Raw genomic sequence first — 16166 nt, 5'->3', positions numbered from 1 at the left:
GATTAACGTTGCGACCAGCAGTCCTGCAGAACGATCGACAAACTGCTGTAAGCACTGAGCATTTAGTTCTATAGAAAAGTCAATAAATAGGGACCAAGCAATTGTTAAGCTTGATTGAAAAATCATGTAACACCCAGCCTAAGCATCCCAAACGTTTACACCAGCAAACAGAATTTGATTGCATTGCAAATCCCACAAACTACAAGTTGTCGACAAGGGCGAATTCCGATTGCGTTTAGCCCAGCAAGCGTCAGCGAAAGGATTATGACGTCACATAAAGCCACCGACATGTGATCACTAATGTGTTTTCAAATTAAATTTTTTCACCGAAATGGACAAGTACACGATTTTTTAATAACAACAGATGTAATATACTAGGTACAACTGGTCTGTGTCTCACACAACGGGTTTAGGTGTCAAAATAGTTTCGAATTTAAACAGTAACAACCCAAACCACTATGCCAGTTGGGAATACTGCGGCCCTCGGGCCAAATCTGGCCTTTTGGGTCTTTCAAACCAGCCAGTCATAAGTTAATATCAATTAGTGTCACTAAGAACATCTTTCATATAGCACAATTCCATATAGCATCCGTATTTACGTTCTGTCCAGGTGGCACAAATCCGCGGTTGGTGTTCAAGGCCTCGAGGAAGCTATACGTATGACGCAAATTCCGATGTCTGACCTCATTTCACGCTCGCCGCGGATCAAAAACTTCAGGCAACGTAATTTCTGGAAACGTTCACAAGTTTCTGTGTTTTAAAACAAGAACCCGTGACGAAAACGTGAGATGGCATTATTGCTGTTTCAGGTGTTTTTAATTTATAGCCAAGTTCTTGAACGTTTTTTGGGCATTTCTCCATTCTAGCTTACCACCTTGTGTATTCCTGACAACGTGCGACTTGTAACCCTTGCACAAAACTACAACTCTTAATTGTTTGGTTAAATAGCCACCAAACCCAGCACAAATACATGAACAGCCAACCCTACAACAACATGCAACATTGTGACATAACCGAACCTCAACATGTAAACGGTAGTGTAACGTATGTAGCACTATAGGGTATCCTCAAAATTTCAATAGCTCCCTTTTCAAACTCTAATTAATGATATAAACAAAAAAAGCAGTCGTGATTGTGTTATCGACACTAACTCGTTGGAAGTGTAAACAGTTCTAGGTCGATCCTGTGGTTTCGTGGGCCTGCACCGCACTAGAGAGAAGTGCTTGCCGCAACAGAGGGAAGGGCTTTATCGCGCTGTGTGCAAGCGTAACCATTACACATATGGCGTTAACATCCTGCGAGCCTATTGTATGAAACTCTAGAGAAGCAAATGGCCCTGCTACGAAAACACGGACCTTTCGAGATGTCGATTAACATGTCAACGATGCAGGCGTGATGGATTAAAACATTAGCTGAACAGGCGAAAGAGCACTCTATGTTTAAAGGCAAGGGAACATCTGCTCAAACGGCAACCTATTCATACTTATCAGCCTAGTAAAGCGCTACATTACCAGGTAAATCAAGTCGGTTCAGTTTGCCATCAATGTTGATTAAGTTGGCAGACACCGTTCAGGCATTTGGCCCGCTTCATTGCAGAGGAATGGTTGTATTTCAACAGGCCCGGCGTGTTAACATGAACACAGCACGTAGCTTTGAGTGCCGCTACTGACAGAACTCAAAAGGACCACTTCATACGTACTAGAAGTGTACTTCAGTCACACTGGTAATATAACAAGCCAGCGGCTTTGCAATATTAACCACATGTATTGCTAATTAAAATCTGCATTGCGATTGATTCTGCTCACAAACTGCGCTTGTTGTTGACACTATGACGCTTGTTGTACAATTACACTCTGACTGCATACGATTCTGGGGTATTCTTGCACACTTTTGCTCGACATGCGCCAACTTCCTGACTTGCTCTACCTCTGAAGGCGACTGAGTCGCACAACAACGCGATGCGTCCGAAAGATATGGGAGAGGAAAAAGGTTCGTAGTCGGGCGTGTTTTTCGCACTCGTAGGCAACGGCGTGTGAACAGGTCTCTCGCTTCTGTAAAACTTCACATCTTCGAGAAAGTGTTCCAATTGATTAAGGCCTACTAAACATTTTGTTTTTCGATTAGATTTTAGTCAAAAGTCTGCAAAATTTGCGAGAGATTTTTTATGCATTTTTGATGTTTAAAACATCTATAAGGAAACACACATAAAAAAACATAAAATGAATGTGGACCAAAGGGAAGAACTTGTCAATTAAAGCTGAAATTGCAGGAAATCTCTTTGACATACATGACGAGCTGTCAGCGGACAGGTAAGCTAATTTCTGAAGACAAAACGCAGATATCCCTATAACATGGCACGCTTTGAGGCACAGCGGATATATTTAAACATTAGGCGGCGTTAATCAATCTCTATAATAATAGACACATGCACTCTTTTGCACCTATCCGTATACGAGACAAATTCTGTTTTGAAAAAAACGAGACTTGCTTTGGGCAATAAGGTTTGGTCCATTATGTCGTTTGTCGTGTGTAGAATTACTTGAAACTATTTGGAGAAACTCGTCGTCACTTTAAAACAGCGTTTAACCCGAAACAATTACTTTGCATGTGGAGACATTCCAACATACACACGTTAATGGATAAAAACAAGATGTACATGTTTTCAAACTGAGCGAACATGTTGAGGAACAAGGTCTATTTGCCATGTGGCCACTGACACTGTTAGAAACAAGGTCGGAAACTTCGCAATGTTTTTGCTGCTCCAAACGATATACAGTATATAACGATTTGGCAAGGGATATGGGTGAGAGAACAAAGTTGCTTTACTGGAGAAACGTATATTTCATTCTACCCCACTCGCAAACGCATGGTATTTTCCACAACCCACAACTCGAAACAAGCAACATTGAATAAAAGCGGACGATTGTTTGCCTGTTCCTCTTCACTTGCGATTTACTGAACAACGCAAAATAGTATCTTTACAAGAGTCCACTTCCAATTCTCGACCGACAGAAAGTCAGACCAAAGGTACATCCAAAAACACACCTGTCAGCGCTTGCAAATCGATAACTAATCAGTTTGCAATCGCCCAGTACAAACTCCAAAGGTTAATCGAATCTACTTCTGCCGGGCACCTGAGATACGAAATGGACGGGTTGCCGGGCGTCGCGTTGTCGTTAAAGTGGCCTGCGGACCCCCAAGGTCGGTGCGAGGTCCAGATAAGAGTGGTTGTGTCTTGTACTAATGTTGGGAACTTCGTGCGCAGTTGGTTCCGCCGCGGGCGAATTGTACAAATCGTTCGATAAATTGAGCGTCAGGAGTTTACGTAAAGATTAGTAGAAAGTGCCAAAATCCGTGTGTCATGCAGCACGATTACAACCAAGATTTGCTTATACTCAAAGCTCTATTTTCTGTGGTTTTAAAGTAAAATTATATTCATTCCTTTTTCCCAAACTTACTCGATACGTAGAAGTGAGAGGTTGGATTTGGTTCACTCTGTCGGCACGTCATGCGGTTTATAGATTTCCATTAGCTTTGTTTGTAGTAAAATGTACATATTTTCTTATTCTTTTCTCTCGACAAAAAAACATGGAAATCTTACTTATACTTTTAACCTTCCGACTAACAGTTAAAACCACGACCGTTTGAAGAGGACATCGTTAATTCAGTCGATACAGCTTTAAAAGTCACCCAGAGCAAATAACCGACCCTAACCTAGCCACCAGTAGGAAGTCAATGATTTCCCAAACTCCAACATCACGCATCGTGTGTTGTTTGCCTTCTCGCCACTGATGCAATTGACAAGTGCAGCAACCCGCCTGTATGCATTCGTGGTTGCGCAATGATGTGACGTCACATATTTCGTTCAAAATAGGACGTTTCTTGTGGCAAATCAATCTATTGCCGCCTTGTAAGTGCCGATTCCTTAGTATACCCATTTTTTAAAATTAGGTTGTTTTAAAAAATATGCGTTGCAAATAAAGGTAGTTCGTGGCATAGGAGAAACTGTTGTCAGGGTTCGTCCGCGTGTTATCGAATAACGAAATGTCTTTAGGCAATTTCCAAAAAACTTTGTTAAATGTAAATCTAAACCAGTAGTTCCCGATGTTTATTTTGAGACATATGTTTCCTGATATAACTCAGAACAGGTAAAGTATGAAAAAAAGGGATGGACTTGGATTTAGCGAGGTACATCAGAGCTCGCGTAAGTTGACAGATAAGATGCCGATAGGAATGTTGGCAGAACAGAGAGTGAAAATTCCTGGAGTGGAATTCCTTCCCGGTTGCAATTTGTGACGTAATTCGATCTGTATAATCTCAGTAACCCAACGCAGCATAAGTATACGCTTTTAAGTACGCAATTCTTTTTGTTTTTGCCAATAAACCAATTATACCTTGCATATTTTCTAGAACTGAAACTTGGAAAAATTACACTGATATCCAGTAAAAAACGCACTTTGCCATACTAACGCAGTAATATTTCATACCATGACATGATTGGCAGGATCGCCCCACTGCGCAGGTCCTTGCTTGGCGATCACAGCTTGGCCTGCAAACCTCATGTCTGCTATACTAACGAAGCAAATTTTTTCCATACATCAATACCTCAACAAATAGTGACCTCTTCACTTAACTACTGCAGGAAGTGACAACCGGAACTCCTAATTTCCGATGCCAAAACGTGCATTTGTGTATTCAAAAGCCATGACTTGATGTCGGAGGTCATTTAACTTGCTCCAAGCACCGAGTAAGACCAACTACTTCCTGTTGGGTCATTCATTCACTTTGAAACTCACTTATCACGAACCGCATTTGATGTTCAAAAGCCGCACTGCGCGCTTTGGCTGTCATACGTTATAACTTCTTCATGGAAGTAGATACACTATACCACACTCACAAAAAATATATACCCGTAATAGGAACCCCTTGGTTACTCTACGTAATATATTTTACCTATAGGAAACATTCGAATTTCCAGTTAAAGACCTTGAGACACGCATAACCCACGGTCAATTTGTTTACACGCTAAGATAATGCATCATCAGGTAAATTCCTGTCAGCATGCACCGACCTTTTAAACCAAAAAAACAAACGTAGGGTTAGGTAGGGTTAAAATTTCAAAAACAAAACAAGACAGGGCACCAGTAAAATGTCCCGCAAAGAGAAAATGTATTCAACACAAGCTGACATCAGTCAGAGCGCCATTGTTGTCTCGGGCTGCGATAAAAAAAGCATTTTCTCCAATAACAAGTGCTGATAAGACCATTTACCAAACACATTAAATGCCATTAAAATATTGACAAAACATCCCAGGTAGATTTGTTCATTTCTAGAAATTTCGCACAAAGGAATAACCGCAGCCAAATAGATGGAGAAAAGCGCTTTTGTTGCAACGACATCGTGTGAAAAGTTAAGACATTAATACAAACAAGCCTTTGCGCACAACACGTTGACGATGCGCTGTACAGCACCTATACTGACAGCATCCTGTTTATTGAACGAGCTATCCGTCAGCACACCGAATACAAAATAATAACCGCACTTCCGCGTCTTCGAAAATCGTGCCAATTTCTGCAACTAAAAAGTTAGGGGACATACTACAACATGAACATCACCATGTTTTTCTGCTCTTTTTGAGTAGTTGTCACTGATGCGATTCAAAGCTAATAGGTATTGACATCTGTCTGCAGGAAAAAAACGACAGCTGGCTGCTTTACAAACATGTCCTAATCTATTTCTTCTTACCCATCAAAGCTTTGCACTTTTACCGGAGTTTATATCGAGGTCTACATAATCCTATAAAAAACTAAATTTAAAACTTAATTGAAGCTCTGGCGGGCATTGGTTACGTGCGTGGTAACACTTCCATGGCGTCAGATCGAAACTTTTCAACCACAAACAGCATTACGTGGATAATGCGACGTGCGAAATTGTATTTACTCCATGCATTATTGAACCACGAATCGCCACAAATATCGCTAACATTTTCATCAATTCGTCGTCTTCGAGTTGGCATAAGAAATCCTATAGTTAGGAAACCTTGTTTCTTTAAATTATGGAAAACCTCTTGCTATACTTGCTTCTCTTGAATACAATCTCAATGCCCTGCATATTACCAGAGAACATTTTAGGTCTTGCAGATAGTGGTGGTGCACGTACCGGCGCACTGGAACACGTCGTTCCAAGTAAAACCCAAACGCAAACCTTGTAAGTCAAGCCACTAATCACGTTAAAAATGCGAACCTATAACCACGGAACGCACAAAAAGTTTTAACGGCGGTTATCAACGGACAGCCTAGTGCAATGAGCGATGTATATTTGGAATTAAAAGGATATACCAAGCTTCTGAGTTTCAAATAAAGCGTCATCAATAATTTACCAGTGTAAATACGGACACCTTTATCCACACACCCGTCGGATACGTATTTCGGGCAAATCGAGTGAGGAAAATTATTTTTCATGCACTCTTACGTTTCATTTTTTGCAGTGTTTGCTTAAAGACGTGTATTTAAATCATGATTTTATTCCATAACTTCTGATTTTTCTGTTGTTAAAGATTTACTAAAATAGTAATTTTCGTTAATCTGTCGGCAGTTTTCTTAAACATTTTCCCAATAGGTGTATAAAGTAGGAAAAGGAAAATGCAGAATTCAAGATCAAACAACAAACCTTGCTTCCGTTGCGAAACAGACCGAAAAGACTTGTAACGGCTTTGCAAAAGGCTGTCGCAGGTTGTATAGCTTTTGGATCCTCGTGATAACTGGAGAACCGAAATCCCAACCTGAGCCATTGCGTATGGAGCAATTGCAACAATTAGTGTCAATTTTTATTTTGTAATTTCTGTCTGTTGTTAATTTTCTTCAGTTAATATGCGAAAAATTTCCCGGCGTATAAAACCTTCTCTTCTTATACAACAACAATTTGCATCCTCTTTAGTCCACCTGCTAATATAGGACACCAAACCGTCGCCCTGAACACATTGGTTATGAAATAAATATAGAGTGCATATTCGTAGAAAATTTGTGCAACCGTTTTGAGCTGCGGTCAAGACATCCCGAACACGTGAATATACTCAAATCTTCATAACTCCATGCATTATTAAGATAAAGCGTCAGACGGGGCGGAATCAATAAGAGTAATAGGACTCGCGGAACATCACAATGCCATTTGCAAATAAACCTTCAGTTATGCATGAATACACGACCGAAGCAAACATACATTGTACGTGATATACTGAAAATTACGGTCCTTTTTGCGTTATATTGGATGTTTTTTATAAATGCTTTCATTGCTACTGTATTGTAAGCCTGCTTTATCTGACATACATAATATTTGTCTTTATTTTAAATGTAGGCGTCTCAGGAAATACGTTTCTTAGATCCTCATTTGTGTCTGGGCGTCCTCATTTTAGACAGTTTTAAAGGTTTTTACAGGTGTCCTTATTTTCAACGTGGTTTGGCTCTAACAACCGTTTTATTGGCGACAAAATTTGTTTGTCATTCTTATATCACTTAATTTCTGTGAAATGTGGCATCAATAAAGGTAAACCGCATTCCTTACAGTCGTCCGTATATTCGGTTTTACATCGATGCAAGCCCTGTCCATAGTCAGCACCCTTTAACAGAGCTTATAAATCGTTGAGCCACAACCCCGCTTTGACTGGGACATGGAACTTGGTACAAATTGTTTTTAACACCAAAAACATGCGTAGTCAAGTTTGTGGCCACCGAAATCTTATTCATATGAAATAGGGATAAGAAAAAAGGAAAAACACTGCTCTGACGTAGGCATTTTCTGTCAGTTATTATTACGCCTGACCGCGCATTTCATTCGAGCAAAACACCACATATTCATAATTTAATACACTAGATGGATAGTTTTGCACCGCGAAACGCAATGAGCTTTAGTATCATGCCTCTACATGTTTGATTATAAAGAATGAATTTATTTACTGTATTAACCGTTCTACATATCAGTGCTGTCTGATTAACATCAGTTCAATTTACGCTCAAAATCATTATATTGATCATTTAAAGTCGCTTCTGATTTTGCTGCTAGAGCATTGACTTGTTCTAAAGAAAGACAACTAATATCTGCTCCAAAGCCTATGCAGTACTTGTGAACTTCAAAAAGCTTCTTTTCGACACATTATCTTCCACAAACAAGCCTAATCCACAAATTTCGAGCTTGCCAGAAATAAAATACGCTACAGCTTTTGGCATTGTTCTGGCGCGTTCGGACAGAAACGCGACGTTCTGAAGTGCTCTTGACATCCGTCATTGTGATGTCACAATACAACACGGTAACAACGCGACCACGTGGAAAGAGATGAAGACAATTGTATTGCAAGGGCGGATCTAACAGTTTTCTCCACGGAGAGCGGTTACCATCCAAACACGTTGTGTTGCATTGAAGGCGATTTTAGTTCACAAGACGAGATAGCCACGCATGCATTCGATAAAACAAGGTAGTGATGGACGAAAAACTCTTTTATCTGTTTCAGTGTTTTAACCAAGGTATATCGTGCTTAAATTCCAAGACATGCGCTTGTTTTTGCAATCAATGTTTCAGGAAATGGAAATGTGCTTATTTCTCTGAAACGTGTTTTTTGGACTATTGTGCTAGGTTTTTCTTAGTTTTGGCCTCCAAGCGTGCCTATTCGTTTATAAAACACAGATCATTGGTTATAGAGCGCGGTGCTGGTCATTTTGAGAATGGCAACCTTCAAAAAAGCTTAAACTCCCTGACAAAAAAACGAGTAATATCCTTAAAACCGGGGTCCTGTCACAAATCCGTTATTTCGGCATCAAAAACAGCGTGCTTATGTTTTAGTCCATGTAGATGGTAAGCTTGCTTATGACATATTCTGGAGACGCCCCTCCCGTATCTACCCCTGCTGTGTTGCTTTGTATTAAGCTGTAAGTTAGTGATGCCTTTGCATGCAAACAAGTTTTTATATAGGTTTGGGCTTCGCCAGAGAGTTAATTTGACAAATGATAGCAAAGAATAACAACAGCAAAAACCTGTTGTGTTGGTTTGACGCCTTTTGTTTATAAACTCTGTTTAAAAATTTATGTGAAAATTTCGGAGCCGATTTCTGCGCACACTTAAAGGACGTCTGTCGCCTGTCCAATGTTGTTGCCGGAAACATTTGCAGCAATAATTTATAAAACGTAAATGCTTTAAATTTACCGTGAAAGGTCGCGGCGGTTTGTAATGTCCGTAGGTGTGTTCATGCCTTTTACCAAGAATTTTCACCAAGAAAACATATGTATTGCGATATAGTTAATTAAGAGATACTTTCAAGCTACATTTGCATATTTGTCGCAAATAAATAAGAAAAAAACGCCACAAACTACATCACGGTATTTAATTATTTATGTTTTTCCACGTCCATCTCAAATCACTTGCAGTTTTGCAGGTCCTAGCACTCAAACAGCAATCAATCATAAATTTTACAGAAAGCCTCCAAGTGATTGTGTAATTCGTAAACGTATCAAAAACAACAGCGGTGAAGGCGTTCGGCCAGTATAGGCCAAACTGCCACGTGTCATGAGTTGACAAATGGTGACCTGAGCACGTAGAATGTGTGAACCGCATTCGAAATGCCTTCCTATTATTCCTAACGGCTGTGGTTCGTTAAGACTGCGAAACAAACAAAACCTGGAGGTTTCTCAAAAACGACAGTTCCAGATAGGTTCCAGATATCATTTCGCGGTATTGTTTTTTGCAGGAAATGACGACCGCATGACCTAGCGACACCACAAGACATAAAATCAACATTTCAAAGAAATGATTTGTCAAAATTTCAGTGTGGCACCACAAATTTCCTTGGAATCATTTGAAGAGATATGCGGTTGTACCAATACCACATAGAAAATACCATTATTATTCAGTAATTGCAATCAGAAAAAAGGTGTATTTGTTTTTACAATGTCAATAAAACAGCCATTAAAAGGCAAAACGCCACTGGCTATGACACATGTGCATAACCTTTTTGGTTAAATAAAATTTAATGGTCTGGACGACCTGCTAAAATCAACTAGAAACATATGGGCGTTCCCAGTCAACCTGAAGTTTTTTATCCGCACCGCCCAATGAAGAACTTGGTGGTCTAAATTTGTAACGTCAATTCAACCTGCTGATATCTAAGGCGTAATGGCTGAGTCCACTACATGCTAAAAAGCTTTTCCACATCGCCACCAAATCAATTATTTCTCTTTTTTTTAATTACAAACCACTGATACAAGATACTGCGTTTATATCAACATGGGGAGTATTTATCAAAACAGCAAAACCACGTTTGCCAAACAGGCTTGTGAATTAGCAGAAAAGGAAACAAAAAAAAAAATTAATCAAAATCGTTCTTCTGGCACTTAATTTTCTGAAGTTATTTATTCAAAACCGACGTTTCGTCTGCCATCCGGCGAGACTTCCTTAGGGTTATGTCAACATAGTGCAACAAGCTCATAAACGTTTTAGTGTTTAAAATTAGTAAGCCTGGCAGCAAAAAGAGCAGTAAAAAAACATGTTTTTCTTTAATCTTACAAACTGCAAGATACCAAAAATGGAAAGAGACCGCACCTACATTTTGCCACAGTCTGTTCATTTTTAAATATTCCATCTTCTGCAACAATATTTGTAGATTGTATTCGTAATTATTCTAGATTGGAATTAACGCAAGCGCGTTGTAAACGATCTTGTAAAATGAGTTACATGCAGTGTACAAGCTTCGTAGCAGCCACTTCCAAGATGCATGAACTGGTGACATGTTCATTCCAGTCGTTAAACTACAGGTAAACATGAACGTCAAAGAATCTATTAATACTAAACTGCTGCTTTGCTGGCAATAGTACGTTAGAAGCTTTGTTTTTACCGACGTTTTTTTGTGCTATAGGACTTTCTCATTGTAATGTCTTCAACTTTAAACGCAGCTATTACAATAGCGTATTATATAATAAGTGCTATTATATCTACTGCAGAGCAGCAATTTTCGTGAAAATTAGAGGGTCAGTATACGGTTGCTCTACGTCACGGAGAGTTAGGTAAGCTCTTTTTTTAAGTTCAACGAAGAACTGTTTTGCATGAGGCGAAAATGAACGTTTTGCATGTTTATTTACACAGGGATTTGAACCCAAATTATCTTGTTTTCCTTCTTGTTTACTGGATCGGGCGCCTTGACTGTGGCTGCTAAGCCACGAGAAGCTTTTCTGTAGGACAGATCTATAGCACCACCTTGCGGTTGGTAAATTTGTTACCATTTCCCGCAAGAAAGAACTCTAGGAGAATAAAGGAAATTAATATATTTCTACCAAAATGCTTTTGTGTGCTTCTCCTACCAACAAAAGAATTGGAATTGCTGTTAAAAATGCGAAGAACACCAAACACGTGAAGCAAATTAAATAAAATTTATTTGTTTCGTTTTTTTCAGCCAACAGCCAATTCCAACCAAAATTAGTCAAATAATTTGACTGGAAACTACGACGTACATTGAACAACAAAATGACAATATTTAAACTATATAAAATGACACAACCGTGCCGATCATACAATAAAGGTTATTGAGTCAAACAGACAGACTTAAATTCCCGCCCTAAAAACCACCTTACGGTTTCATCAAGTAAAACTCTCTATTTTCAGATAAACGAGTGCATGCACTTCGTCAAAAGTATGCGTCATAATGTGACAATGCAAGTAAACAAAAATGTTTAAACCCAACGACGTTGTCGGCAGCCCTGACAGGCCTCTGTCTCCATCAGTGTCATCGCTTGTAGTGACATTCAGACGTCGCGTCTTTGAAGAACTCGGGGGCTCATATCTGTTTTGAACGCTGGGTTGAAGTGGATTACGTCAACCGCGACTGTTTATGTTTAAAGAGAGGTTAGCCACGTTCAGTTTGTGGTTTACTTGGCATATCGTGGCCTGGGAGTTTGCATTGCTATAACTGTTTGGCGCTTGAACAGCATATGTAAGAGTTATTGTGGTGTCCATCTGGAATGATACTTTTAAACCTTTTGTATTTTCCGTAACGCGTGCGCTTTGTTTATCCAGCGTTGACCATCTGACAACATATTTGTATAACTGACAGCGTTTCGAGCAAGGAATCAAAATGGTTGTAAAATAGATTCGGTTCCAGCTAGGGTTTTGAAAGGTTTTATTGCCTGGTTTAGGTTCAGATTCATATTCGAATCAAAATTATACTCACTGGATTTGGATTCGGTTCCGGTTGAAACAAATTAACCACTCAGAGGAGCTAACTGGTTCAGGTTCAGACCTACAGTTTTAAATATTTGACTGCTCAGGTGGAAAAGAAGCAAAAATACATTACTTCGAAACTGGTTCGGATTAAGGTTAGGATTCAGTTTCAGTTCGATTTTCTGGACACAAACATTGCCGGAAAGTTGTCAGAAGGTCAGAATTTTATGTCTCTTATCTCGACACTTTGAGTTTGCATATTCTATAATTGGGCAAGAATTGTAAAAATGAATTATATGTGAAAATAAGTTGTGAAAATGTCAAAAATGACTACAGGAATCAGCCTGTGCATTACCGGCGGATCTGTCTTTACTAATCAATATATTATATTTCGGGACTCTGAAAGGAGTTTAAAAAATAAAGACCATACACTGGCACTGATCGTCCTTGACTTCTTTTGCGGAGTCTCAGAAATATGTTCAAATAATGACGAAACATGACACAATAGCCATCAGCCGTCTGTCACGAGAATATTCACGTGCGAAAATATTATTTCGTTTAGACACAAGAAAGTATTTTAAAGTTTCGGCGAAGTGTAATTAATTCAACGTTTACAAAGTGCTCAAATCGTCTTTGGCAGTCTCCCAACAAAGTCCTTGATTAGCATTCCATACCATGCACGTCAATTGTCAAAGTCTCGACAGTTAACATAATGACAACCGTTTGTCGCGCTTTCGTGATTTACGTTTTCGCGCAACTTCTTACCAGAGAATCTCGTAAATTATTTCCAACCTCACACAAAGGGCAAATCACTCACGAACCTTTGCTTGTGCCTAGTGTATTGCGAGGTTGTCACCACGTAGCAATTAAGTAAGTGAGGTTGAAATCCTGTCAATATACTACTGCAATACACGCGTTGCGCTGGCAAACACGATACGTACATTATGTATATCATAAAAACAAAATGTATCGATAATGTCAGGTTCCAGATACGTTGCAGTTGTCATGGATGGGGTTAACAGGCTCGGTGTTTGTAAACTTTTGACATTTAATCAAACGACAGAAAACAGAATTCATATAAAAGCCGCAATTGTAACTGACAACTCATAACCGAGTGATGACCTCGCTTCCAGCTTGCACTCGAAATGTGTCTTCGACTGACAGCAGTTTTATTTCAGCATTGTGACGTAATAAGCAGGAGAAATGCCTAGACCTTATGTAGTAATTGAAAATGTCACAAGCTGTGTTGGTCGAGGCGACAGAGGGCGTTGGCATTTAGGAACTTTGGGCGTTTCTTTTAGCAAACAATACCGTTACAATACATTGTCTATTTTTTGCTTTTAGCTGTGTCTTTTTAACGGCTTACAAACGTGTGTACGTGTTTTAAGCATGTTTATTTGTCATGAATATGAGCACACAGTTGCATGGCGTTACAACGAAGCGTCTTTCACTATTTTAAATATGCCGAGATATTATTTGTCGTAAACAACGTCCGGCTATATAAAGTACAATATATATTGTAGGCTATGTCGTAAATATGCCGATTTGGCCAATGACAGAAATGTGTCTGTCGGTACGTTGACGCTCCATAAGCACATGGCATTTGAAATGACACGTTTGTTTGCAACTTAAAACGTGTACTTGAAGCGTAAAGACGTCTTGATCTTTGCCCTAGGTAAAGTTTACACTTAAGAGCGTTTGGTGCTTTGATGTAGGCGACATGTAAGCACGGTTTCGGGCGCAAACTGTCAACTGGTAACAAGCATGTATAAAACTTGAGTAAAGTTTAGGTGATTCAGAGAACTTAGAACATTGATCAAAAAATGTCATCAACTGTAAACACACAGTCACTTCTCCAAAAGGTGCATCAGTGCACATACAAGGTTAGCTTCAATATTGTAGTTGCCCTTTTTCCAAATCTAAATATGGAAATATGACATTCATGATGAAGTAACGATTGGTTTCCGATGTGTCGTGATTTGTGCAGCGCAACATAACAATTACATTTAAAAAGCCTTTGGAAATATTAGGTCAGCAAGCAGCTTAAGCAACTGAAGCAGTAGCAAGCTTTCTTGCACAAAAATAAGGTCATATTTTCCCACCATGATAAACTGCCTATAACAAATCGTATATTTTGAGAATTTTAATCAGTTTATCACCTACCGCATACCCACTATCATCAAGTATAGTTCAGTTTCGTATTGCGCCATAGAAATCGCCATCAATCCTGCACCACATTCGTCAGAGAAAATACCCACCATAATAGGACACAAGCCAACTCTTGATTTTAACAAACAGTCTTTCAGCTGGGAAAAATATTACGCTGCGTGCTAATTTTGTATTGATTGCTTAAGTAATCACCAAATCTTATTTGTTGTGAAAGAGTATTTTCTGCAAAACTGAACTTGTTTAACTTGGGTTGTTAATGCACCTGTTGTGAGCAATTTGACTCCGCGGTTGCCCAACAAGCCATTACAAGTGCGTTTTAACGCATTTCGCCGCCGCAAACTTCCCATTTGGGTTATTTTAGGACACCCGCCTTTAATCCAAGCCAAAATCTCTTGTCACGCGCACTTTACTACCAACCGGTTTACCTCGGCGGGAAAAAGCAACTAAATTGCCCGTCGTTCTTATTATTTGACCCCGTAGTAAAAGAAGCAAGCGTCAAGTGTCGTTAGAATGTCGTGGTTTGGTGTCAACAGCGCCTGAGCCGAAAAATATTGCCACTACAGTTGTTTGTCGTCCGACTTTCTGGAACCTCTGGCCATTTGCCTTTTTCTGTCGTTCTTTGAGTGCACAAAAAGTTGAGAACACAAAGACAATGTTCAAACAAGGCAAGCAAGCCCATAGTAAATTCTCAACGAATGCTCATTTGTTACGGAACAGCAACAATTTTGAAATAATTTTATTCCCTTCTCCAAATCCAACCGTTGCCGTTATATTTTGCAAATACAGATACAGAAGAAACGAAACTGCAGAACTTTGGAGCACACAAGCCACTCTTTGCTCATGGGATATCACCTAACGCGAATCAGGTGAATGTCACGAGTCAAGGTCGCATCCAAACCTCGCGAGTTGTCAAAACAGACTTCGGATTATTTCCAGACCTTCTTCAAACACGTTCCTCAAAGTCCACCAAGCCTAGATATGGATTCCACCGATTACACACAACGGGGACACTTTGAAAGGATTTAGATGCAATTGTCGTCGGAATGTCGATTCATGGCATGCAAAATTCATCAACTACTTGCATTGGCATCAAAACTGGGGTTGGAATTTGTGACGTCAGTTCTTCTTGTATAGCCCTGTGATGAGATATCAGCGGGTGGTCGGTTTGTAGCGTGGCATATGTACTGTAGCAACTTGACATTTGTAGCAGGTGTGGAGGCCCCGAAGCCAGACAGTTGCGGCAAGATGGAAATCTTCAATCCAGTCTTGCATTGGGCGACGGAGTTTGCCACCGTCTGCATATATAAGCGCGCTCACAGAGTTGCAGATGTGACCAGTCTCGCCCAGACGGCAGCTACTGCGAAGCAAACGCCTCTCACCGCAAGGCAAGGCGGACAAGATGTGGATTGGGCGGTGATTGAATTAGTTCTGGCGTCTCCTGTGAATGAGTTGAACATGATTTGCCAGAAGGGAGTTGTGATGTTTGCTTGACCGGGTTCTACGGAATGCTCTACACGTACTGGGCGCCTCAAGGAGTGATGGAATGATAACTCGTGCGTGGTGTTACATGTTTTCGCGCTGCGAAATTCTGAATTGTAAAAATATAGGTTAAAAGTTGAGACATTGTATTGAAAGAATTATTGATGGAGTTTACATAAGTATCGACAGTGTGCTGGTAATACTGCGTGTTATAATGGGGTTGTAAGGAAGTATGTTTTCCATCGCATTTGTTTTTGGCGATAAGGAACCATTGGCTGTTTAATGAGCTCAGGTACACACTTGCGGTACGCTGTGAGTACACA

The sequence above is a fragment of the Ascidia mentula genome, chromosome 6 (genome assembly GCF_947561715.1).
Source record: "Ascidia mentula chromosome 6, kaAscMent1.1, whole genome shotgun sequence".
In the NCBI taxonomy this organism is placed as follows: domain Eukaryota; kingdom Metazoa; phylum Chordata; class Ascidiacea; order Phlebobranchia; family Ascidiidae; genus Ascidia; species Ascidia mentula.
The sequence above is the reverse complement of the archived record's forward strand: the minus strand, read 5'-3'. Positions refer to the sequence as shown.